Genomic DNA, 16,057 nt, shown 5'->3' with positions numbered 1-16,057 from the left:
GTGTATAGTAATCCTTCAGGTTAATTTCCCATAATGAACATTATTGCCTTCAGCCCTCCATATTTGGCCCCTTCAATATTCTCATTGAATATTTCCTAAATTTCTCAAATGTACTTTTCCCTTCAGCTCAGTAAATGATTTACAAATCCTTTTAAAGAAACATGGCCCCTCACACTGCCTTGCATTTGTACATGATGTTCTGAAATGACCTTTTCCACTTCTCCACCAAACTAAATCTTCTCCATTTGGGTATCTCCTGAAGCTTTCTGGGTTATTTTCCCCTTCTATACATAGCATCCTGTGATTGCTTTCAGCACACTATTTATCAAGAGGAATACAAATTAACTGATAGTAAGTTACCTTTGGATTGAGAACCCCCTGTGGTTAGTGACTATATTTTATTTTGTTTTGCTTTTCTCTTAAGACTGGACCACCTAGGCCAGGATCTGAATAAAGAAGGAGCTTAAAAATGTTTGTTAAGAAAGAATGAATAGTAACTTATATAATATTTTACAGCAACTATACTTTAATTAAAAAAATGAATGAATGAATGCCTTGAAAAGGAATGACCTTTAAAACAAGAAGAGCATGCTGACAACTAGTAAGACTAGTTTATACTATTGATAATATACAAAGGCGCACAGCTTCATGGATAGCACAGCCCTAACTTTGACTTTAACATTGATTAGAAATGGGAAAACTGCACAGAAAGGTGAAACAGGTCAGAAGAGAGGGTAGAGCTTCCAGGAACTAGACCATGAAGTGTTTCAGGAGGGGCAAAGTAGACAACATTTAGGTCAGAGGAAATTTGAAAAGCTAAAACAGAGACTTCATTCTTCATCCAGAGATTAGCCAAAGGCAGGATTGAAGAGTTTTGAGGAATCTACAAGGTAGAAATTCATTGAGTCCAGAACCAAAAATGAATGAGGTGGTAGAAAAGGTTGGGAAGGGAAAAAAGGATAATATCATGATATAAATATAAGAAGCATATCTGGAGAAGACTGGGGATCCCAGTTTTGGCATAACTTTCAAGAGGAACCTGTTTTGGACTGAAGAATGATAAATTTTACTCATCAATAAAATTCATTTATTGACATAAGATTGTGCTAAAATTATTGATAACATGAAAAGAACTAGAGCTTTCTCAAATAACATTAGGAAGGGAGTTTAGAGAGAAGCCTATGCCAATACACTGTTGAGGAAAGTTCAGAAATATCAATTGTTATCATTACTTTCCAAAATCTCATGATATCTTATGTGTGTTTCAGAGAAAGAAAAAATAGGGTATTTTAGAAAATGCTTCTCTTTCTATAGGAGAGCTAGGAGTGAAATAATTACATGCAAGCCAAATAGTTAAGTCATGCTAGAGAAAAGAAGGAATGAAAAAAATCCAACCTGGGACTGAGACTTGGTTCTAGGGACTAAAAAACAGAAGTGTTTCATGAATAATAATTCAGAAGTGAATAACTGAAAGAATGAAGAATGAACACACATTAAATATCATTCAGGCACCAGACTTCACATTAGGCATTTCACAAGTGTAATCTCAATGACTCCTCTCAAAAATTGTATGAATTATGAATTATTATTTCCATTTTGTGAGTAAAATCGTTCAAGCTCCAAGAATGACTCAGCTAAGATTATCTAGTAAGAAAGGGATACACCTGTGTCTGAAAGCCAGACCTTCTGATTGTGTCATTTTGTTCCCTCCATTCCTTTCTTCCTCTGTTCTTTTGTTGTGCTCTACTTAAAGGTCTATGAGTCCTAGGGGGACTTGAGATCCCCAGAATGACTGAGAGAAAACTAACAAAGAATAATTTAACCTGTACCCCAGTGTAACCAGGAGCCAAATCCCAGTCAAAAATTTCATCAGAACTCTTCTTAGAATTATTTGTCTTCTGTATCTTTTAGAATAAATTTGATGATTGCCTCTCATTTGAAATCATTAACATTCAATGGTCAAATTATAAAATTGTTAATATTTGATGAAACATTTAATTTGTAGTTTCTTTTAATTAATTGTTATGAATACAGCTCTTCAAGAAACTCAAATATATGCTTAAGAGAGTTAAATTATATATCACTGAAATATAATTTTAAATATATTAATTTAGTGACTCTAAAAACATGCTGGATACATAACAATATGGAAACATAATCCATTTGCATGTAAGGGGACATTCAGCTTTGCTCTTTTACAGCTTTTGTTTTTCTTTAGTACTTAGACCTAAAAGCAAGTATATCAGAGATACTCAGTCATAAAGTAGCTGACTTCATTGATTTAATCCAGAATCACATGCAGAATGTTAAATATTAGCCTTAGAATATTGCCTACAAAGAAAAATCTTTAGTATTTTAAGCCAAAACATTGAGATAATAAAACACGCTCTGAAGTGAACAAAATAATCAATATCTTTTGTATTGTAGGATATTACATGAAAATAAAAGCTGAAAGTTCAAAAGTTAGAAGGACAAAATAACATTTAAAGTATGTTATAAGGAAAAACAAATATTTATTTACATATATACTGTAGCAGTTTATATCACTTTAATGAAGATATATTTACTCTGATCTTTGTATTTATAAATAGATTAATGAAAACTATGTATTCAAAAGCATAGAAATTTGGACTTCTTTAAAAATTGCTCAGTTCTCCAAATGGTATTATACAAAATTTTCACATAGATGTCTGTAGATTTTCAAAGCTATAGAGTTATTTATTTATGAATCAAAACAAGCTCATAGATTTTTACTTCTTATTCACTTTTCTGTTATATAAATGCTATAATTTAAACAAAACAGCAATAAATTAAACAGATAATATGCGTGAAGAAAAATAACAATTGTTTATTGTTTATCATTTTCTTCCTGTCCTCTTACATAGCAATTTATTTTAATTCCTTTTCAAGTCTTTTTTTGGAATTTAAATTTTGCAGTCTGTATTTTTATGTGCTCTTAAGAGACTGAAATGTAAGACAGTTTTAAAAATGAAAATACAGACTAATAGGTATTACTCATATTTAATTTAAAAAATATAACATTGGCATGCTTCTTTCTGTCCTATGAGAAAGTAGAATATTTTTCTTTTCCCTTTTTGAATAATACTTCTTTGAACTGCCTTTAGGATTTAGGACATACCCTTATTCTTTTATGTAGTACTAAAACTGAATACAGCCAAACATGAAATTCTCTTTGACAAGCAGCTCTGCTCATATCAAGACCACATTACACTGATTCCTGGTGTCTATCAAATGTGATGACTTTAATGTAAATATCCTCTCAATGAAAGTGTTTGAACATGGATTATTTAGGATTTTACTTACTAGCAACAGCAAATCTTTGGATTTACAGGGATTAATTTCTGGCTGTCCTAAAATGTTCTTCTCCTTTATTTCTGCAGGCTTGTTTTGGTATGCCAAATATCAGTCAGGTCTTTTGCATTTATAAATTTATCATATAGGCTCTCCATGTCTAAAATGTCATCATTTTAAACATTCCAAACCACATTGAATATTATCATAAGGTAACTCTCGGGGAAAATTGTTTTAAAGCACAAAGGTAATTTGAATTTTGTAAATCAAAACTGAATTCCAAATAAGTGGGAGTTTTTGTAAAGCAATTAGAAAAGTCATGTTTAACTTCACTGCCTTTTTCTAGTAAGATCTTTTTGCATCCTGAAACATCCTTTGACCAAGTCAAAGACAGGTTATTAATGCTCACCATTACAAAGCACTAAAGTTTCACCCTGAAATTGCATCACTTGGAGTGGTCCAATAAAAGATGATCCATTATTATGAAATGAAAATCATGGTTACCAACCACATCAGTGGTCAGAGGTAAAAACAGTAGCAACTGTGAAAGGCAGATAATCTATGCTATCTTCATTTGACACTAAAAGCAGTTTTTCTTTAAGTCTATATTTTGGGGGGCTGCCTTTTCTGTTTGATACTTTCTTCCCAACCTCCCTCACCTAAAAACTGATATTTTTGCATTCTGGAGTGGTGTTTCCAGGGTGAGAGACTTTTAGTGCTTAAACTGGGACAATCAAACCTGGAAAACTGGTTACCTCATTTTTTTGTTTATCATATTATCATCCAACCAGTATTATAAACTAGAAAAACCCATCAGCTTTCCATGATACCTGTTTCTCTCATCCTTCATATCCAACCAGTTTCCAGAAGCAGGTTTTATCCTCTAGAGGCAGGTTCACCATAAACTAATGTAGTGTAAATTTTGGTGCATCTTGCATGCACAAACCCCTTCTAACACTCTGAGAGGCGCTCTTACAAATGTGTTCATATATTCATATGTTTTTCTAAAATTTCAAAAGCATCACAATCAGTTAGGATGGCTGTCTCCACAGTGATTGCCCCTCATGACACTTCCATTTATGTTAAATAGTGTTAGGGTGACAACAAAGCATGTTTGGAATCCAGCTAAGGGGCAGTTGAGTTGGAAATATTTCATTTTTGGTTTATTGGAATATATCAATGTGGTTTACAGTCACTTCTATAAATGGTTACATAATTGTCAGCATTCCTGCTGTAGGAGTGGCTTCCAGAAGTACTTTTACCACACACTGTACTGACCCACCCAGCATAATAGCAGGAAGTCGAAAAGATATAAATGTGTCACTGTATGAAAGTATCCTCTGGAATCTGGCACTAGAACCATGAGAATGGAGGAGAAATATGGTTAAACATGTACAGAACTAGAAGCTAATATATAGAAAATTCTTCCAGTTTTCAAACATATGTAATTTTAAAAAGATATTTGATTCCCATAAAATGCCTAATCAAAAGTTATTTCCAGTTAGAAATATGATTTATAGCAACATGTACAATTATAAACTCACCATACTCTATTTCTTCCTTCTTTTGATGAAAGATACTTGAAATAAAATTTGTCAGAATTCCTGTGTGTAGGGCACAACCTGTAGCAGTACTATAAGCAGCAGATCCAACTTTGTGTAAAGCCACATAATTTTTGTATCTAAACTATCAATTTTTTAAAAACTGATCAACTGTAATAGAAAGAAATCTTAATTTATTTCTAATCTCTCCACAGAAAATACTATTATAATTTGTATAATAGTCTTTTATATAGTACTAATATAATAAATGTTTATCATATGAAGATATTAAAGAGTATGCATCTAAAAAGTTTATATATCTTTTAATATAGAGAGCTGTGTCAGGAAGGTAGTTCATAGAAATATGTTATTTTTCTGGATTTTACGAAATTTGTAGCATTTGTCAGCCCTTTAAATTTAGTAATGATTTCAGATTCTTTTCCTCATTATCATTCATATTTGCTTTTATACGTAATTTTGTACTTGTAATTTTGAACACTTTTTTTTTTAGAGAGAGAGCCCTGAAATTTGTATAAGCTTCAAGCCTCACAGAACTGGAATCTATCTCCTCACCTTCACCCTCTTTACACTGGTTCAGGAGTTTATTTTCTCACGTTCAAGCCAGACATAAAATGTCTGCTTAGCAGCTCTCCCTACTCCAGTCAATCCTCCCTGCTCCCACCAGGGTTAACGTTCTAAAATACAAATTCATTTATCACCATGGGGTACACAACCATGTCCTTCACAAGGTGCCAGTAACATTGCACAGTCACTACTTGCTGTCTCAAGCTCCTCTGACCCCAGCTGCTTGATCAGCAGCCTCACATGGAACTACTCACATTCCCTGACCTTTACTTTTGAGCATATGATGTTCCCTCTCTCTGTGAGGTAAAATCTTATTAGTTCTTCAAGGTCAACCTCATATGTCACCTCCTCAGTGAAGATTTGCTCAATTTATCCATCACTTAAGTGCTCTCAAAACATCTTTATTTTTTTACTTCAGCATTTTTCACTTCATGTGGCATTTTCTTATTGATATGTACATGTCTCCTAATTAGGAAGTTTTTTGAAAGCAGGGTCTTTAACTTGTCATGAGTGGAGCATGATGCTTGCTTGACTTAGCACTCATTCATTCATTCACCCATTCATTAATCATACATATCCATTGATCTTACCTACTGTATGTGTCAGACATTCTTCTGGGCACTAGGGATAAAACTTATACTTGATTCACAATAAATATTATTGAGATGAATGAGTAAATTATCCTCTGATTTTGTCATAAAGATAACTTTACTTCAAGTTCCTTCATGCCATTGTCATAGAGCTGACAGAATATTTCATCTTACATTGAAAGGAACAGCTGTGGTAGAAAAATAGGACTGAACTAGGATCAGAAGACCTGGGTTTGAGTTTCTGGGCTTTATTTAATTGGTGGGGATCTTGAGAATGTAAATTTCTCTGGTAACAATTTCTTTTCTTTTTAAAAATGAAGAAAACATTTCATACCTCACTGACATACTTTAAGAATTAAATGCTATAGTATAGGTGGAAGTGCTTTGTCAATAATTGTTTTACACAAATGTTAAGACATTATTGCTTTCAGATGAAAGGTGTTGCTCTTCTGCATTTAGAAATATCTTTTGTTTACACTTTTGACAGTAAATCACTGTATTTATTATTTACTACCCACCTAGGATGAAAACCACCAAATATCACTTGCTCAATCAAACTGCAATAACACTCACTTCTCAGAGATAATGAGATTCAACTGAACCTAAATGGGAATATATTTTGCTAATTCATAGTCACAATCCTAAAAGTGAATGTCAAAAATGGAACTATAACTCTGGGTAGAGAGTAGTAACAAATGTGGGATATTCTAACATGCACTCAAGTTCAGTATTTATCAGATAAAAGGCAGTATTTTACCTCACAATTTTTGTAAGTGTAAAATATGTTTAATATCTTTTCTCTTTTCTCTTTAGAACTGTCGGGGTCTACTTTAGAAGAACAGGACCTGAGAAACTACATAGCCACACGGCTTGATACCTCTATTCATCCTAGGTAAGATTGGATGTGCTCCCATTATCATCTTTAAACACAGTTTTACTCTTTGTAGTTAACAACCTGTAATCTGGTTTAATAAAGAAAGGGATTTCCCTTGAAACTTGGAATAATCTATGGCATGCTTCATTGACTTGATGTTTATTGAGAACTAATCCAAAATTTTAGAAAGGGATGTCAAGTCACGTCTCCTTACCAACCATAAGAAATTATTGTATAGCATTTTTTAAGCATAGAAAAATAGAAATAGAATCTTATATGGTAGAATAATATGTATCTTTTTTTTTCATTTTATCAGTACTTTTCCCTCATTCTGCTTAGAAATCCCCAGCTCTTTTTTAAGGGAAATGGTTGAACACGTACTTAGGCACATCACAGTGCAATTAACCTCACTACACATGTTTTCTGAGGTGGGCATGTGACCAGACAATGTCAACAGTCTTTCTCTAGGATATTTCAAATAGGGAATTAAAATATAGAGTCCCTTCCTCTCCAGTGATGAAGCTGAAAAGATGTGAGCCTTGGAGCTACAAATGGCCATAATTGCAGCTTAATCAAGAAAGCCACACAGAGAGGTTAAAGGCAACAAACACAGAGAGAGAAACAGAGACAAAATACTACAGAAACTGGGAGATACTAGAAATCAAATGCTCCTAGCTAGACAAAAAGCAAATTTCAGAATGAGCCGTAATCAGATACTAACACAACAAAAAGAGAGGATAAATCTGAGCAGAATTAATCAACAGAAGTTAGAGACCAAGGGTAATTTAATCTCTTTAGATTCTATTAAATAGTTATTGTACCAGAAGACAGACCTAGGGTAATAAAGCATATTCCAGTAGACGTGGAAATTTTGTATGCTCTTGTGATGTAAAATACAGAAAGTTCAAGGGCACTAAGGTGAACTCAGAAGTTTCTGAGATCAATTCACTCTGAATCAACCACCTGACAGTATCATCCACATCCCTGTGGCATACTCTATGGTTTGGTTCTGTTCAAAAACAAGCAGTTCATAGTCTCTTCTAACTTACTTTTCTCTCTTCAAGTGGTGTACATACTGACTCTCATGATCCTTGACTTCATGACAGCCAAGTGTGGCCACACGTCCCCATTATGGCCAGTAAGATATAAGGGATCTTCCTGGGGGGTGGGAGGTATGGGCTCTGGAAAAGCTTTTAATAGGGACAGGCTTGGTTTGCATACCTCTTCAGGTGCTTGCTCTTCTTCCTTTCATCCTTTCCTCTTTTTCTACCTGGACAATGGACACAATGATTAAAGACACAGCAGCTATTTTTAGACTAAGGATGGTGGTGACATATTAAACATGGTAGAGCAGGAAAATAGAAGGAAATTGAGCCCTTGCCCCTATCCTTGATCAGTCATTCAAGCCCTAGAAAACCTGTCTTTAGACATTTTCTTATGTAAAATGAATAATATCCTAGGTATTTAAGCCCCTGTGAGTCTGGTTGGCTTACAGCCAAATGCACTCCTGTTATAACAAGGGTTTATATCCCTGCTGGATTCACTGATCCATATAGATCTTTCTCCTTTTTTTTTACCCGTAGCAGCTTCAGCATTAGCAGATGTTCCTACATAACTCCAAGAGAAGCCCTCTCTATTCCAGGACCCACTGTCTTTCTCCTAATGCTTTTAGGTGGTAGGTGGAGGTCTATGTCTGCTACAATAAGTTTCCTACTTTTAAGTGGCAGATTTCGCCTTTCTAAACATTGTGAATGTTCATAATATGTCATCAGTTAGTTAAATATTAAGAAATATATGATTTAAGTGGACTTATTTGATTACTATTATATAATAAAGAGATTGTAAGCCATTCCATTACGCCATGGAGAAATTTAATTTTCCACATCTTTAATCTTAATACCTTGGTTTATTTAAAATCAGGTAACTCAACTATTTCAAAATTAATTTTATTATATAAGTCACTGTAGTATAAAAATTATTCTTAAAAGATGATTTTTCCCTTCCTCCTATTATAATCAGTCTAATATCAAATATGATTACAGTCTAAAAATGACATGACATGTTCAGAAATAAATTATAATTTCCTTTTAGAAGGAAATAATTTCTAAGTCATTTAAGAATTAAAGGTTGTTTTTGTTTGTTTTTAATTTTAAAAAACTATATTCTGTAAGGAATTATTGTAATCATTTTTTCTTCTGTCAGGTCTTTTAAACAATGGACATGTCACCTGAGTGATTCTGTTAGAGTGATTCTGACATTAATTAATTTATCTTTGAGTTACTGCCATGGCTTTCTTTAACTTTCATTAATCTTTACTTTGCATACACACTAGTGAGCATGGGATTATATAGGTATTGTACTATTTCATTTTCTTTATTTTCTTTTTTTAATTGAAGTATAGTTGACTTACAATATCATATTAGTTTCAGTTGCACAACATAGTGATTTGATATTTTTATAGACTATACCCCATATTAACTAATAAAATATTGGCTATATACCCTGTGATGTACATTATATCCTTGTGACATTTATTTTATACCTAATAGTTTGTACCTCTTAATACCCTCTACCTATCTTGCCTCTCTCCCCACTCCTCTCCCCTCTGGTAACCACTAGTTTGCTCTCTGTATCTATGAGTCTGTTTCAGTTTTGTTATATTTATTTATTTGTTTTATTTTTTAGATTCCACAGGTAAGTGAAAATATACAGCATTTGTTTTCCTTTGTCTGACTTATTTCAGTAAGCATAATACCCTCCAGGTCCATCCATGTTGTCACAAATGACAAGATTTCATTCTTTTTATGGCTGAGTAGTATTTTATTGTGTGTATATACCACGTCTTCTATATCCATTCATCTAAGCAACTTAGGTTGCTTCCATATCTTGGCTATTGTACAAAATGCAGCTATAAACATAGGGATGTAAACATCTTTTGGGAATAGTGTTTGTATTTCCTTTGGATGTATTCCCAGAGGTGGAATTGCTGGTAGTTCTATTTTTAATTTTCTGAGGATCCTTCATACTGTTTTCCATAGTGACTGTACAGTTTACAGTCTCATCAATAGTGCACGAGGGTTCTGTTTTCTCCACACCCTCACCATAATTTGTATCTCTTGTCTTGATGCCCATTCTAACAGGCATGAGGAAATATCTCACTGTGGTTTTGATTTGCATTTCCTTGATGATTAGTGATGTTGAGCATTTTTTCATGTTCCTGTTGTCCATCTGTATGTCTTATTTAGAAAAATACCTATTCAGGTCTTCTGCCCACTTTTTAATTGGGTTGTTTGCTTTGTTGATATTGAGTTGTATGAGTTCTTTGTACATTTTGGATACTAGCCCCTTAACAGACATAGTATTACATATTTTGGATACTAACCCCTTAACAGACATATTATTACAAATATATTTTCTGATTCAGTAACATGCCTTTTCATTTTGCTGATGGTTTCCTTCACTGTGCAAATGCTTTTAAGTTTTGTTAAGTCCCATTTGTTTATTTTTGCCTTTGTTTCCATTCCCTGAGGAGACAGATACAAAAACAAAAAAATTGCTAAGACTTATGTCAAACAACATAATGCCTATGTTTTCTTCTAGGAGTTTTATGGTTTCCAGCCTTACATTTAGGTTTTTAATCCATTTTGAGTTTATTTTTGTATATGGTGATAGGGAATATTCTAATCTCATTGTTTTACATATAGCTGTCCAGTTTTCCCAGCACCACTTATTGAAGAGACTGTCTTTTCTCCATTGTATATTCTTACCTCCTTTGTCATAGATTAATTGAGCAAATGTGTGTGGGTTTATTCTGAGCTCTCTACTCTGCTCCATTGATCCATTTGTTGGTTTCTGTGCCCATACCATACTGTTTTGATTACTGTAGCTTTGTAGTATAGTCTGAAGACAGGGAGTGTGTCTGATATTTAATTTTAGTAGCTCCATATTTTCCTTTCATATTGCAACAGACTAAATTTTGTGTCCCCCTCCAGAATTCATATGTTGAAATCCTAACTCCCAATGTGATGGTATTAGGAAGTGGGCCTTTGAGAGGTAATTAGGTCATGAGGGTAGAGTTCTCATGAATGGGATTAATGCCCTTATAAGAGAGACCCCAGAGAGCACTCTAGTCCTTTTTCCAGCCATGTGAGGATACAATGAGAAGTCCAGTCTGCATCCCAGAAGAGGGAGCTCACCAGAACCAGTAATGCTGGCACCCTGATCTTCCAGCCTCCAGAAATGTGAGAAATAAATTTCTGTTTTTTATAAGCCACCAGTTTATGGTACTTTCTTATAGCAGCCTGAACTAAGACACTTGTAAAATTAAAATGACTGACGATGAGCTCCTTACCTATCACCATTCTCAAAATAAGAGCACATGACTATCTCCATAGTAAGAGAATCAAATGGCTTTTACTCAGGTATATGTTATGACTGAATTCACATAGTTTACATTTCTCTATGACTGATCTTAACACCTAAAAAACTACTCCAGAAACCAAATCACAATACAATTTATGCCATTTCTCCTATTCCTTACCCTTTCCTCCTCCCACATCTAAAAATTATATCTCTGTATAGACTTTATTGGTTACATGAATTTGCAGATTTATTGTATGAAAATTTGCATTTTTGTTCTTTACCTCATTTCCCAAGTAGCCTATCAAATTCCTGTTTAACTCCCAAAACCAACTCAGTTGTCACAGGGTTAATTTAATGTATATGTATAAAAAGAGAAATATTCATTGCTTCAGTAATCTTTTAAAACATTTCTAAGTATATCATTAACCCATTGTAATAGGATAATGTGTTTGAATGTCTGTTCCCTAACTAGACCATGATATTTATCCCCACCTCAGAAATTTGTCTGGCAAACAAAAGGTTTTCAGTAAATGTATTTTGACTGAATTTGATCATAATAGATGTGAGGGCTGTAACTAAGTCTTCTACTTCCTTTATAACTCTCCAGGAGTGCTAATAGTACACAGAACATATTTAGCAAATGCTGATAAAACAGAAAATGAGGCTAGGACTGAATATATGGCCTTAAAATTGATTAGAAATTGGTCTTTCCCTTCTGTAAAAGGAGTTCCATAAAAGTTCATTCTTCCTTAATTTTCCTAGTAATTACAACTAAAAATCCTGGATGAAATAAATATCAGAGGAATCTGAAAGCAGAAAAAAGAACTAGCTAGGGATTTTGTGACTTGAGGAATGACTTAGAAGTGAATTCTAAATGTTTTGTTTGTTTGTTTTTGATTCCAATATATCCTAGGCTGGGTACTAAGGAAGCCATAAACTAGAAATGCCAATGGTAACAGACTTTTTTTTTAAGTCCTAAGAAAGCACAGTCTCCCTAAACAAAGACTGGGAAAACTTATGTCCTTCAAGACATAACTTTTTGACCTCCTTCCAGGTCTGTAGTAACAAGATAAAAGTTGTGCCTCACTGCTTCCCTACAGTGTCCCCTGGAGACTGTGGACAGAACACTATCTTCCATCCCTGCTCTACACTTAGGAGGTAGCATCCCTACCTCTCCCCAGCATGCATTGGAGAGACTGTGTGTCAGGACCCTATCAACCATCACCACACTGCACTAACATGAGCAGAGGTGCATCCCCTCTGCTCCACATTGAACACTGTGGCTGTGGAACTGTGGAGTTAGCTATGTGGATAATCACAGTTTTATACTAAGTGAGCATCAGCAAAGAAGCAACACTCTTTCACCTCTCTATCATGTACTGTGGAAACAGTAAAATGGAGCCTTATTATCCTAAGCTTGTTCTAACTGAATGACAGCAAAGATGAAGCACCTAGCATCCACCCAATTAGAAAGTGGAAGGTAGGCATAGGGAGAGAAGGCAGCTGCAGAAAATTATTCTGTGTATAAAATTCTGGGCAGACTCCAGAGTGACCTATGCTTCTAATTAGTCATTCATTGAAAAGCACATGAACAGAGCAGACCAAAATAGCACTACAAAGGTTTTGAAACCTCAACATTTAAATTACAGCCCCCCAGAGTGAGCCAGGACATGCATTCTGAACTTTAGCAGGAAGATTACCTACTATATTAGAAGATATAAACATAACTAGTTTTATAATATATGACTTAATATTTCCAGAATATATTCCAGAATTATTCACCATATTGAGAACCAGAGACATCAATTTGAATAAGAAAAGAAAATCAACAGATTGCAAAACCAAGATATATCAAATACTGTAATTATTTGGCAATGATTATAAAATAGATATCATAAAAATTCTCTGATAAGATATTAGGAATTCTCTTGAATCAAATGAAAACAGAAATTTTGACAGAAGTGGAAGATAAAAAGAAAAAAATAAAATCTTAGAACTGAAAAATACAGTAATCAAAATTAAAAGATGAGTTCAATAGAAGGATGAATACAACAGAGGAAATAATGAGCCAACTGGAAGACAGATCGAGAAATTATCCAATTTAAACAACAACAAAAAAGAAAAGGGCCATTCCTCAAAAAGCATAAACTATCAAAACATCCAACATAAAATAGAAACCTTGAATAGCCTTTAACAAAGTTGAATTTCTAAATAAAATCTTCTGAAAAAGAAATATCTAGCTTAGTTTTACTCAGTGGTGAATTCTACCAAAAATTTAAAGAAGAAATGACACCAATCCTACAAAATCTTGTCCAAAAAACAGATGAGGGAACACTTGCTAATTAATTTTATGAAGTCACCATCACCATAACCAGACAACATTAGTACCAAAATATATATATATATATACATACATACATACATATATATATATATATATATATATATATATACCAATCTCCATCATGAAAATACATGCCAAAATCTTGAAAAAAATATTAGCAAATAGAATCCAGAAATATATGAAAAGAATTATGCACCGTGTTCAAGTGGGTTTATTCCAGGAATGCAAAGCTGATTCAGTACTTGAAAATCAATGTAACTCACAATGTTAACAGCATAAAGAAGAAACAATTGATGCAGGAAAGGCATTTGCCAAAAGGCATTATCCATTGATGTAAAAACTCTCAGCAAACTTGGATAGAACTTCCTCAATCTGATAAAGAACATCTATTGAAAATATACAGTTAACATCACACTTACTGATGAGAAACTAAATGCTTTCCACCTAAAACTAAGAACAAAACAAAGATATTGTCTACTACCACTCCTTTCCAACATAATATTGGAAGTTCTAACCAGTGCAACAGTCCAGAAAAGGAAATTAAAGACATACGGATTGGAAAAAGAAGAACTATAACTGTCCCTATTCCCACACGGTATGCTTGTCTACATAGAAAATCCCAAAGATTCCATTAAATTTTTTTTTTCTAGAACTAATAAGTGAGTTCAAAGGAAATAAGATCATGACACAAAAATTAAATATATTTCTATATAGCAGTAATGAACCATTTGAATTTAAAATTTAAAAATTACTATGACAATACCTTCCCCAAATAAAACAATTATGAATCTACTAAATCAATTATAAATAAAACAATTATGAATCTACTAAATCCAGCTAAAACAATTTTTTAAATGAAAAATAAATTTAGAAAACTTGCACTACCATATTTTAAGCCTTTCTATATACTCTACAGTAAGTACCACAGAGGTATGGGTAGAGGAGCTGACACTAATATCAGTGGAGCAGAATAAAGAGTCCAGTAATAGACTCACATAAGTACTGCCAACTGATTTTTGACAAAGATGCAAAAGCAATTCAATGGAGAAAGGAAAGTTTTTCCAACAAATGGAATAATTGGACACCCCTAGGCAAAATATACACCTCAACCTAAATTTCAAAACCTAAACAAAAATTAACTCAAAATGGATTACAGTTATAAATATAAAACCAAAATCTATACAATTTTTAGAATAAAACATAGGAGGAAATCTTTACTATCTTGGGTTAGGCAATGAGTTCTTAGAAAAGACAATGAATATATAATTCACATAAAAAATTTATTAGTTAAACTTTATTAAAATTAAAACACTTTTGTTCTTCAAAGGACTGATAAGAGGTTGAAAAGACATGCCACAGACCAGGAAAAAATATATGCAAATTGCCTGTGTTGCACAGGGCCTGTGTCTGGAATATATAAAGAACTCTCTAAACTTAACAAGCAAAACAGAGACTTCAGCTGGAGAAGGGGCAAAAATCCTGAGCAGACAGTTCATCAAAGAGGATATATGAATGGCAAAGAAATTACATGAAAAGAAATATATTAGCCCTTAAAGAAATGCAAATTAAAGCTATGATGAGATACCACTATAAATGTATTTGAATGGCTAAATTAATAAAAACTGACAATTCCAAAGACTGGTAAGGATACAGACCTACTGGATCCTTCATACACTCCTGGTGGGAATGGAAAATGGTGCAAGAACTCTGAAAAACAGTTTGAAAGTTTCCTATAATTTTACATATGCACTTATCATATGACCCTTGGTATGTATTCTAGAAAAATAAAATATTATGCTTACATAAAAACTTGTACATAAATGTCTATATCAACTTGTAATAGTGAAAATTAGAAGTAATTTAAATGTCTTTCAGCAACAAAATGTGCAAAGTGTGGTACATTCATGCAATGGAATACTACTCAGGAATTAGAAGAAATGAACTATTGATACAGACAACTACTTGAATGAATCTCAAAGGCATTATGCTAAGTGAAAGAAGCCAGACAAAAAATGAGTGCATACCATATGACTCCATTCATATTAAGCTCAAGAAATATCTAAACTTAAGAGATCTAGAACAGACTCATGGTTGCTGGGTTAGGCTTGGTGGGCAGGGTGTGACTAGGAAGAGATAACACAAAATAGTTTCTTTGAGATTATGGAATTGTTCACTATTCAGACTGTGATGGTAGCTATATGAATCCATATCTGTGATTAAATTTCATGCAACTAAACAAAAATAGTACATGTAAAAATGTGAAATCCAAGTAAGTTATGTAGTTTACTTGATAATATTGTATCACTGGCAATTTCCTGATTTTGATGACTGCACTGAGATTTTATAAGATGTTATCATTAGCAGAACCTGGATGGAGAGTACACAGGAATGTCTGTATATTCCTTCAACTTTTATTTGTATCTAAAATTATTTCAAAATAAAAGTTTAA

This window comes from Mesoplodon densirostris, chromosome 8, assembly GCF_025265405.1.
Source record: "Mesoplodon densirostris isolate mMesDen1 chromosome 8, mMesDen1 primary haplotype, whole genome shotgun sequence".
NCBI classification, from domain to species: Eukaryota; Metazoa; Chordata; class Mammalia; order Artiodactyla; family Ziphiidae; genus Mesoplodon; species Mesoplodon densirostris.
This window is presented reverse-complemented; position numbering follows the sequence as displayed.